Source organism: Microplitis mediator, chromosome 11 (assembly GCF_029852145.1).
Source record: "Microplitis mediator isolate UGA2020A chromosome 11, iyMicMedi2.1, whole genome shotgun sequence".
NCBI classification, from domain to species: domain Eukaryota; kingdom Metazoa; phylum Arthropoda; class Insecta; order Hymenoptera; family Braconidae; genus Microplitis; species Microplitis mediator.
In genome coordinates, this window is record NC_079979.1 from 14,575,904 (window position 1) to 14,588,625 (window position 12,722).

At 29.4% G+C, this 12,722-nt stretch overlaps 1 protein-coding gene and 1 long non-coding RNA gene across 3 annotated transcripts in view; one reads left to right on the plus strand and one right to left on the minus strand.

The window, feature by feature from the left end:
* Positions 1–12,722, plus strand: part of LOC130678028 (nucleolysin TIAR) — a 206,770-nt gene that overhangs the window by 59,547 nt on the left and 134,501 nt on the right. The window lies entirely within an intron of this gene.
* LOC130678040 (uncharacterized) overlaps positions 1–12,722 on the minus strand; it is a 181,556-nt gene that overhangs the window by 27,219 nt on the left and 141,615 nt on the right. Inside the window, exon 3 of the long non-coding RNA XR_008991744.1 lies at positions 7,289–7,448. This is a non-coding gene — a long non-coding RNA (uncharacterized LOC130678040). The remainder of the gene's footprint in view (positions 1–7,288; positions 7,449–12,722) is intronic.

Here is a 12,722-nt window from a genome sequence, read left to right on the forward strand (position 1 = left end):
CTATTTCAGAAAGTGATTTTGAGTGATCAGATCTTCCAAGTGCGAGACGTTCAATTTCCGGAGCCCGTTGTGAAATTTGATTTCCTCAACAACCTCATTTATATATATATATATATATGAAGATATTCACGATATCTATACGACATATGTGAGAATCTAAGTACTTATATCTGTTATCACAGCAGATGTTGACATTTAATATCGATGGTGTTAGCTTTTGAATAGAAAGAGACAATATTTAAAAAAATGTAAATGCTAAAGATTCTATCAAAGCGATAATAAAAATATATTTAAATGGATGTAAGGTATATACGGTATGTTTGATAATAACAAGAGCATTGAATAAAATGGGGACGTTTATTGCTGCTAAATAATAAAGAAAACGATTTGAGGTCTGTAGTTGTAATAAGAAGGGGGGAAGTAAGTTGAGTTTATCTGGACTAGAATAGGTTTGAAGAGTGACAAGAGACAAAATGTTGTCTCTGATTATTGGAGGTACCGCCACAATTTCGATAGTGAATTATTCAGGGATCGCCTAAAGGGTGTTCTGCTGCAGGCTGATTTAAATCGAGCGTCTCGCTCTCTTCTATCATCCTCTGGGCTTTTACTAGTTGCGAGACCGAGCGTCGTCGCGTTCAAACTAAACTCGGGAACTTGTGGCCCGAGGCTTTTCCGCCCTATATTTCAATCAGTGCTCCTGACAGGGAGCTCACCCGACAGTCGAGTTGCCGCTTCGTAGTTAAATTAATCGACCTTTAAGCACGAAAAATTCAATTCGAGCCTCCAGCTCTTATTATCATTTAAGTTTTATTTTTTAAAAAATTTATTATTTTTATTTTAAATAGTCAGATGTTTCATTTTCTTAAGAAAATAATTACTTAAATTACATTTTTTACTCGTCTATTAAAATAAATTATAGATCTGCTATTCATTATTTGTAAAATTATACTCCATTTATTTTATAATTTATTTTATTTAATTTAGTATTTTTATTATTAAAAAAAAAACAAAAAAAATTGTAATTAACTTCAAATCAACGAATATTGTATATAATTAAAGTATGATTGACATAATAAAACAACACTGTGTCTTTTCTGTTGAGAACTGCATTACAAATTTATGAGAACTTGGATTAAATGCTATTTAGTAAAAGCTCATTAATTAATATTCCAGAGTAGAAATATCTTATGAAGTCTCTAATTATTGTATTAATAAATTGTTTAAGTCATTACACCCATTTTATTTATTCATTTGTCCTGATGAATAATAGAAATTTCTATACCACTTTCTATTTACTGTGTGTAGAATTAAAAAAAAGGTTTTTTAGAATTTCCAAACTTAGAAGGGTTGAAAAAATTTTTTGAAAATTTTTCTATAACGTAATTTACTTTCACAAACATTTATATGTAATTTGAGATGTAAGAAATTAATCATAAGAAAAAAACAAAATTTATCACTACCCAATTTTACTAAAAACTGAAAAATAATTTTATCGAATTGACAATTATTTTCATTCAATTTAAATTAAAGTTAAAAAACAAAATAAAAAATTGTGTAATTAAAATAACAAAGTGCATTTTTCCCGAGCGTTTCTATTTGCCCGACCCTTGAATTCTTCAAAAAATATATTTTAAAATAAAAAAAAAAAATGCATATATTATTATAAAATACGTATTAAAATGTGAAAGAGAATGTCATTGGGGAAAAAAAAAAAAATAAAAGCATAAAGGAGTGTGGAGAAAAGTTTATAAGTCGGTAATTTGAGGAACGACGCACGTACGCGCGGGCCAGATCTTTGCGGCGCCGAAATAAATCAAGTACCTACTACATTTCTCACCCCAACTTGCGTTTTCGTCGTTCCGTAGCTCCTTTCTTACATTTTTTTTGTCATATCTATTCACAGAGCCGACACCCGCACGTTAATATAGTTGGTATCTCTACGAACGTCGAGCTTCTACACTCACTCTCACTCCTTTTCTCTCTCTTTCTCTCTTTCTCTTTTCTCTCTCTTTACCTCCAACTCCTTTAAAGCTCAGAATGCCTCTCAATCTTAGTACACCTCGCGGACGCTGTTATTTATTCGGGAATTATCGTCGCTTATTATAAGCTTCTCTTTATTCTCTTCTTCTGACCCCTATCACAGAACAGATTTAATCGTGATTTAATGAAATTCCTTTTAAGTATGTTTTAAATAAAAAAACATGATTCTTAAGATTAAGAATCTCTTTTAATTTATTATGAGAAAAATAATAATAAGAATTATATTTTATTTACTCTTTACAACTTGACTTCAACTCTACTCTTATCTACTTAAGTCAAATATGTTAATAAATTTATCGATAAGACTACCGTGTAATTATTTAATAAAATATACTCATGAATATAAAATGCGCTAAACAGCAGTAATAAACTTTTTTTTTTTTTTTTTTCTTTAAATAAACAATTTATAAAATTTGCATTTAATGTGTATTAATAAATGTACAAGATATTCGTGATAGCTGTCATTAAAACAATAATTACAAAGAGCTATAAGTTACAACATGAAAAAATTATTTTTTTTATACATGATATATATGTTATTTTTTTTTCAGACTTTTAAATATTTTATTTTTATTTAAGTAATTTTTTTATCAACTTTAATTCTAATATTCATTAAGGAAAATCGTTTTTCCGTTTCCCTTTCTCCGGCAGTCGAGCACCAAGTTAAAAGTTAATTAGCAAAGAAGAGTTTTAAGACGGAATATTTCATTTTTCAATTAAGACTTACTTTTTACGGTTTACATCAAATAGTACTGTTCAAGCTTGAGTTAAACGAAATTTTTTTTTCGGAATTATTTATTCAACAGAGGAAATTTTATCCATGTATTTTTTATTATAAAAAAGATTTACAGAGAATGTATTAAAAAATTTAATCATGATGCTGTTTTTACAATATTTTTCTAATCAATGTTTGTAAACAAAGTAAACAGGAAAATATGTAGAAAAAAATTAACTAGGGTTTTAATCTACGGCATAGTGATTCATATTATTTTTTTCTTGTTATCATTTTTATGTAGAGGCTTCTAGAACTTTAAGAAGTGTAACTAATAGATTTTAAGGAATTTCAGAATACGCTAAAAAATAATTCATGGATTTAGAATTTTTTAGAACATTTCGGACAGTTTTAGAATTTTCGAGAATGTTAGACACAGTTTGAATTATCTTGCACATAAAATAAAGATATTTCCGCCCAAGAATTTTTTTCGATTCTAGGAAAGCTAAAATTACGTTGGTTCAAGACAAAATTTTTGTCTTGAACCAAGAACGAAGAAAATTTTTTCTGCACTAAAAAGATTTCTTTTTGGAGTGCAAAAAATATTCTTGGCTGAAAAAAATTATTTTTAAGCCAAAACATCTTTTTTTTCTGTGCACGTTTCAGACAATTTCAGAATTTTTCACAATGTTTCCAGTAGTTTTAGAATTTTCTAGTGTTTAGAAAAGTTTTTGAATTTCTCGGAACTTTTCAAACAATTTTAAAATTTTTCAGTGTCTCCCGTAGTTTTAGCATTTTTCTAAGTGTTTTGAAATTGTCGGTGTTCTAAAAGGATCTGAAGTTTTTCCAAATATTCTAAATAAGTTTAGAGTTTTCTGAAATGTTTCAATTTTAAAATTTCTCAGAGCCATTTTAACGTTTTTTGGTTTTTCTAAAGTGTTTTGAAATAATCCTCAAGATTATAAAATTATTAGAATAAGTCTTGAATTTTTTTGAGTATATACTAGAATATTCTAGACATGTATAAAATTCTATGAAATATTTCCGGTACTAAAATTTTCTGTAACATTCTGCCGAAGATAATTTCCAGCACACAACTCAAATATATATAGTAAACTTATTATTATTTTTTTATAGTATAATAAAAATTTAATTGTTGTTCTCAGTATCAATACTAAAATTGTTTATTATTACAAACTTTTTACGAGAAAGGATTTTTCAATTAAAAAATAAAATAGGTATCGCAAAAACGTCGTTGAAAATTATTGCTACACTTTTCCCTCAAGCTGTTTCGTACTCGTCTCGTTTTCCACCCCCGGCTTCTTTTACGTGATATAACATCTGCCTATGTACACCAATCCACTATAGTTATGTGTATATAAGGCTTGTACACGTGAATCCAATTATATCTATATATATACCAGCTGTACGCGTTACATTCTCTCAGTATTTTTTATTATTTTTCCTTGCTTCACTATTTGCATTAAATTTATCGCGTGTGCTGTAATCGTGAGGAATATGGTTAATTTAAAAGGGTGGTGGTAGCCATCACGACAGGTTGCTTTAAAAAAAAATCAATTGTTTTTTGCATATTCCTGATGTTGAGGTGTAAGAAGGAGGAGTGAGAGTTTTAAGAGCTTCAGGTGGATTTAGTACGAGGAAGTAGAGGAAGAGTCAAAAATTGGATGTGCAAGTTGAGGAATAGCTTGTTAGATATATATAGACATAGATAGTGATAGTTTAATAAATCAATTTTAAACCAGACAGTTAAGTCTATTGTTTTAAATATGTTTTTTATTATTCAGTTAAGATAAATAAATTAAGTTTAAATTAAGTGTAAAATGACTATATCAATTTTGATATTAATGCCAAAACAATTAAATTTAAATTTAAATTGGTTGGTCTATTTGTATGTATAAGAGTAATTAATTCCTGAATAACCTATTAAATCGATTTAATTTCGGCATTAGTTTAAGATCACGCTAGTGTATAACTTTATTAATTAATTGTGAGTTTAATTATTATTAATAAAGTAATAAAAGTTTCAGAGTTGCTTGGTCATTAGCTATCTCTGTCTGATTCACAGTGCAAGTTGTGCTGCCAAGTAATTTAAGTATTTAAGTCATCTGTATTTTGGTGGATGGCAGAAGAGAAATTATTGATTGAGAAAATTGACGTGTTGTACATGAAATTGAATTTTAATCGATTAAAATATCAATTTTTGTTTATCTTTTAGTAAAAATAATCAACTATTTATTTTTTCATTGAATTTTCATAATTTAATGTTGATTTGGAAAACTAAAATTTTTAAAACTTGACCTGAATAAAAAAACAGAATTTAGAAAAAAATATTTCAACTTCTTGAGTAGAAAAACGTGAACTAGTTCAGAGAAACCATCATATAAAATGACTTTGAAAAGTGCACTTGTACTTTTTTTTATTCTGACCCCAATGTATTGCTCACTTTATTTCTCTTTTTGTTTTTAACTTCGATAGTCTAGTAAACACTCGATAAAGTCAGTACACAGGTGGCAAAAAATAGACTAAGATTTTTTTTTACTATAAACTTAACCGAGTAAAATACTTTAGTATAAAAAACACATAAAATATTTTCAATAAAAAATTATAATGCCCATCAATTTTATTTATATAAATTAATTCCAAGGCGGATATGTTATTGATTGTTTTTATTATAATTTTTTTTTGTAGAAGAAAAAGAAATTTTGAGTTTACATTTCCAATGTAACTTAAGTTGTACGCATAAGTCTCAAAAGGATTTTCCCAGATTAGCAGTGTTTACGATTTAAGCGCGTTTACCCACTGTACAAGTGTGTGTTTAAATAAATCCCTAGAGTTAAATAACCTGGTATCGTTTGCTTCTATTAAACAACTAAGACAAACTAAATAATTAAAAAAAAAAAAAATTTCCATCACAATAAGAATTTTTCGCTCTATGTCTTATCGTTCTTCCATTCATAGGACTTGTATCATATTTGTAAACAGAATGCGTTTGTTTGTATACAACTTGAAAAAAAAAGGAAAAAAAAAATTGTCTACCCGTTAGTTGTTCGCAAGTTGAAACAAAAATGAATAAGATATTTAAAAAAATTTTTGAAACAATGTACAAATATATATATGTATATACTTTTTTATGTGTTTATATATATACATATACGTGTGTATGAAGTTTATTGTATCATAAAATAATACATTAAACAGTCTGAATGGCTCGATAGAGCGATGTGTGTGGCGCGCGCGCACTTGTGTTTCGAGTTTCGAGACATCGCTCGTCGTTGTATCGTCGCTGTATCGATTCATCCCCACTACAACTTTAGCTAGTCCCGGATCCTCGCAATAGTTATTGCGAGAAGGGGTAAGAAATTGTTAGTTTTTATTACGAGATCAAGAACTTTATTTACTTAGGGTGTTTTTTTAAGTTTTAAATTTAAATATTTATTAATGAATTTGAAGATGTCAATGGATGATTACATAGACTGAGTATGAAAAAAAAAATCATTTATTTGAAGTATTAATCTATTGGGTATTTAGATTTATTAATATTAATTAGAGAGGGTGGAATGTAAGTAGACGGTTATTTTTGAATAATTAATTGAGTAGTATGAATTATGACATTTGTGACAGCGTAAATAGAGGTATTAAGATCTTGGGGGATTAAGTACGCTTGAGTTCATCCTTCGTCAATTGTCAAATTCCGTATTCATATCCCACTACTAGTCTGACTATATCATCTTTACACCACTATCCTGTCACTACTTTCTCTCTCTCCCACTCTCTATCTCTATTTCAATATATATATATATATATATATATATATATATATATATATATATATATATATATATATACATATATATGTGTACATATGTATACTAAAGTTGGGCAAAGTGAAAAAGGTACGAAATATATCTACTTTTTTGAAAAAAGAAAAAAATACATTTTCATTGCCATGAAAAAATTTTTGGTTTTTCGGATTTCGAAAAATAGGGAAACTAATGAATGCATTTTTGTACACTTAGATGTAACGAATTTTCATATTGCACTTGTATCGAAATGAGATAAAACCAATTTGTGTTCTTTAAAAATTAAACTTTTCTATTTTCATCGAAATAGGATAATACGAAATGAACACAGTTTTATAAACTTGCATACGATGAGCTGTTTAAATTTTGATTTGATTTACAACAGATAAGACAAATTTCTTATCATTATTGAAATAATTTTTTAGTCTGAATCGGGTACCCAAAATAATAGAAAAAATTTATTTTCTCTGAAATTTACGATGATTTTTTGTTCATATAAATTTAAAAAAAAGTTTACATGATTTTCCATACAATTTCAGCGTAGAAACATCGAAAAAATAATCCAGTAACTGCAAGGGCTTTAAAAAAATTTCAAAAGTGGTAATTTCGATTTAAAATCAATAAAAAAAAATTTTTTTTTTTCACCAAAATTTTGGAGTATTCAACTTTACCCCCTCTATCCTAAATTACTTGTATTATAATCATTATTTTTTACCTTGACCACTTTGACTTGTCGGTACTCCAGATGTTTCATCATATGTTCGTTAGATGGCAGTAGTACAAAATTTTCAATGAAAAGCTTTCTCTTTTTCGTGGTGAAAGAGCTTTTCCATCCCTCTGTCTCCGATGTTGGTAAAATGGGAACAGAATTTTATCTGTCGGCAAAGTAATTATTGCGTTAAAAAAAAATCTAAATTATGAATTTACAACGAAAAATATTCATCTTACCATGTTTAAAATTCCATTAAAAAAAAAAAACAACAATAAAATACAAGATGTTGTGAATTTAAACAGACGTTAAACGATCGTTTGAAAATACAAACAGAAATAAATCGAGCGAGATTCAAAGTAAATATAAGGGTAAAGTATACGGCTAAAAGAAAACATGAAATTGCACTCAATTTGCCACATTTTAAGGTACGAGAAAAAATACAGTTGTTTCTTGAGAATATTTAACTAAATAGAAAACAGTAAGGTTTTTATTTTTATTTTTTATTTTTTTTTTTGTTAACTTTAGACTTTATCTAAATAATTGTAATAGAGTAAATAGTAATATTGTGCAGGGCGCTTTGTATTTAGCTGGAAAAAAAAGTGATCATGCGATGCACGCACGGTAAAAAAATGTTTCCTGTCTGACTGCAGCTGTATCGTATCTACTTGAGCGATCAAATCAACATTGTTATGTCTCTAACCATTTCGTATATTATACACTGGGATGATTAGATCTTATTTGCCTGACCAATTGCTGGCGTATCTACTGCAGATGTGTGCGTGCATGTGACTTTTTTTTCTGATAACTTTTATTTTATATTTAGTTTAACTATTTTATCTGACTTAATTAAGTTGTTTATACAAATAAATAATTAGTTTAAAAGGCTATTTTATTTTTTTTCATTCATTTTTTTTATTTATATATCTAATGAAATAATTTTTTATAAATTTTTTTATTGATTTTTAAAATGCATATATTTAATTAAAATTTTAATTAATTTGATGATTGGATTATTTTCAAGTTAAGTAATTAAAGTTTTATCATATCATAAAACAAAATGATTATCCGAATTCGGTTTATATTTAATGCGTAAAATACATTTTATTTTTTTTAAATTGAGTTTAATTCAATTTGTGAAAAATGACAGTAAGACAATTAATGCACAATAATTGAAATTTTAATGCCGACGTTAAAAAAAAATTTTGGGTTGACCATTTCAGATACGGTAAGTAAATATTTGAATAAAAAATAAATTTTCGTGAAAATAAAATTTAATTTTGCCTCAGATTTTTTAAAATTATTAATTAGTAGGGTGAAACGAGTCAAAAAAATTTCAACGTGATTTCAAAAAATGATTTCGACTTCTTTTGAGCCGACAAAAAAAAATTGAATATTAATGACAGTGAAAAAAAAAAAAAATTGGGGAAAAATGAACCATCAGAAAAATTATTTTCTGTTTTTAAACGAAGCTCTTATATTTAATATCCCAAAGAGGAAAGTACGACGGGCCCAGGCTTGGCCCAAGTATGTAGAACCTTTGGTCAAGCTTGTAAGCTAGCCTTGGCCCAGTTTTGGTACAAGTCCGGAATGATAACACAGGGCCAGTCCTGGTTGCTAGACCTGGCCCATGCTTGGTCGCCAGATCTGGCCCATGCTTGGTTGCCAGACCTGGCCCATACACCGAGGAAACGAATTAATTTAATTGAAAAAGAATTTTATTATTATTAACCTCGTAGAGTTCATGATCATTAACGTTTAAACTATCTGAGGGAGGTAAATGATGTGAAAAAAACTCGGTGAAAATTCTGCTGGGCTCTGGGCACGAACCGCCGTCCTTCTGATTGCTGGGTCCGAACGGTAGCTATGGGACGAACTTATTAAACCATAGGTGTAGCCAAACTTGGGTAATCCTACCTTGGCCCAAGTCTGGGTCACCATTGAACGGCCAACGCAGGGGCACCCAGTCTCGGCCCAAGGCCAGGTAATCATTGTAACGGCTAAGGCTAGGTTACCCAGTCCTGGCCCAAGCCTAGGTTGCTATTGAATTGCCAAGGCTAGGTTATCCAGTCTTGGCCCAAGTACGGGTAATCATTGTAACGGCCAGGACTGAGTATCCAATCTTGAGCCAAACATGGGCCAATATAGGTGTGTCAAAGCTAGGTTCCCCAGTGCTGGGTGAAGTAAGGCCCCGTCGTTCAACAATTTAGATTTCTGTAATAAAGAGAGTGGGGCAACTACGAGCGTTCAAGAATAAATGTTAATATTGCAAAAATTAAATGGACATTTATTTAATTTATTGATTAATTATGAGCACTGAGTATTTATCAAAAAGAATTATCAAAATTAATTTTAGACTGAAAAACAAAATTTTCCATATACGCGATTACCTCACACCCGTGTCATATTTGCGAGCAGTATACATTCAATTAATTATTAATAGAGTATATATGGATACATAAATAACAAGTTCAGAAAAAAATTACAGTTATCTCTACATAGATCACATATAAACCCAACAACACGTTATTAAAATTAAAATTGCGAAAATAAAGTTACACACTGGAGCCATTTCAAATGTGCGAAATTCCATTATTTAATTTGTTCGTTACTACTCCTTGACATCAAAGAACAAAAATTTTATTTTTTATTCGTTGAAAATGGAATTTGATGAATAGACTAAGATAAAAATAATTTTTGTAAAAACAATATTTTCTTATATAGTAAATCAATAAAAATTATTACATTATTAATTTCATATCTAAGCTGAGGAACGATTTAAAAAAAAAAAAAAAAGGCCATTCGGCAGCCGAAATAGAAGTAGATTTCTCATTATTTGATTTTTTTCACCTTTCAAATCAAAATAAATAAATAAATAAAATTTTTTTTTACATTTTTTTAAAAATTCTCAAGATGATGAAACAAAAAAGATGAAAAAATTTTAAGTATAATGCCAAAAATTGAAACTAACTAAATGAGCTTCAGAAGAATTTTTGATGACAATGCACTAAATTTTTTGATTTGACGTTATTTAAAGATACCTATGCATATATTAAAACTATCCGACCAATGGTATTTCGGATCCTATTCGAAAAATTATGATAGATTATGGTTTTATTCATCGAAAATTCTACCATAAGGACGAAGGCAATAATTTGCTTTCAATAAACTCCACTAATAAAATATTCCAAGATTAAAATTTGATTGTGATATATCAAAGTGTCATACTTGAAATTAGGACTAATATTTGAAATAAAAAGCCTATTAGAATATCAAACGACGAGTAGATATAAAGAATATTATCATCATAACTAATGTTAATCTTGTTATTGATATATCATATCATGTATACACTGTCGATAAAACAAAATTGGAAATACCCACTGAATTGAGATGTTTGAATTTTATATAATGAATGGTAAATTAAGTAATTTCATTGGTCTAGGCACATATATAGGCATGAAAATTAAAGCTTATTTGAAGAGCTTTCAGATGGATTTGATATAAAGTCGATAGGTTATCAAATTCAAAAGATATTGAAGAAAGAATAAGTAAAAATATGAATTTTGGACATTTTGAAATGCTATAACTTCTGAACTAATCGACCGATTGAGTTCATTTTCAAACTCGAACAAGGTAGTCGGCCACAAAATACGTATACTAAGTTTCAAGGCGATCGGTTTAAAATTAAGGTTATAATCAAAGTGAAAACCTGCATAAAATTAGTTTTTATAATATTTTGTAAATGTTCAAAACCATTTATCTATAAAAAAAAAATGGTCAAATCAATAAGCTGTATAGTCAAAATTGTAGGCAATCGAATGAACTTTCACATAGAACAAACAAAAATAAACTATCTCTTTCCGTTTAAAAGTGACATCCAGTTAAATAAGTAAACAAATTTTTTTCACTTAGGCAAGCCTGATATGCACCTTATTACATCCATGTTAGGCAAAGCGAAGATCGGTTTGCCAAATATGGATGGAATTCAGGATATCTATGGCAAGCCGAACTTCGGTAAACCTTCAGTTACCGTTACTTCCTGCGACCCAGGTGAAAATATTTGGCCAGAAATAGGCCGAAACAGCTTAATTTGACCGAAACTGTAAAATTTTATTGAAAGAAGCCGAAATTTGGCCGACAAAAGGTTAATAATAATAAATTTTTTTTAATTCAATTTATTCGTTTCCTCGGTATATGGGCCAGGTCTGGCAACGAAGCCTGAGCCAGGTCTAGCAACGAAGCCTGGACCAGAGCTGGCAACGAAGCATGGGCCAGGTCTGGCAACGAAGCATGCGCCAGGTCTAGCAACCAGGACTGGCCTCGTATTATCATTCCAGACTCCTATCAAGGCTGGCTTACAAGCTTGGCCCAAGGTTCTACATACTTGGGCCAAGCCTGGGCCCATCGTACTTTCCTCTCTGGGAATACATTATAATTATATACATTTATGCACAACGATTATTTTACACTGTATAAAATCAGGAGTATATTCGTAGTGAATACAGATTTTATTTTAACCTAAAATCACCCCGCCATGTTCGGAGTTTTAAAAATAAATTAGGGAAGAGGGGGGCAAAGTGGGCCCTTTAAGGAAAATAATTATAATATCATTAATTTTTTTTTACAAGTTTACTTCTTTTTAGACCCTTGATACTTATTCTCACTTTATTATGCTGCGTCCATTATCCATTAAAATTGAAAAATCGAAAATTAGGGGCAAAGTGGGCCCTCCAAAAAATTTCGGATTTGATATTAAAACGGCGATTAAACCAACGGAGCAAACAACAATTAAAGGAAAAAGGAAAAGCAAATCAAAACCATCGGTGGATGATACGACTTGTATTTTTTGTGGCAAATTATATTCAGAATCTTTAGAGCCAAGGGTTCAATGTGGCCAATGTAAAAATTGGGCCAACGATTTATGTACCGGTGTTCACAACAAAGTTGTGTGAAGCTACACGTGTGATATTTGCAAATAACTATAAAACAATTGTATTTAAATAATACAAAAAAACTTTTTAATAGTATGCTGTGATATAACTTTAAAACGCAATTTTATTATCTTTAACTTTCTTAATAAATTATATTTAATGAACAGTTTTGGTAGTCTATTTTAGTCCTCATTATATCAGAAATTTCGATAAGCTTATTATCCATCCGAATTTATTGACGTATAGAAAATTTTAAGGGGCCCACCTTGCCCCCTCTTCCCCTACCCCACATAGGGGGTAAATAGAAAATATTTTTTCATTAGAGTGTTGTTGGAGTGTCATGGATTTTATGACGATCTGCATTCAGTGCGATTCAGAGTTTTGATATTAAAATAAACTTCTTTTTAGGGCGAATTTCACTCTGAGGGGATTAAATAAATAAAAAATCATCCGCGTTGCATTTACTCCTGATTTAATCCGCATTCGCTCCACAAATTATTAACAGG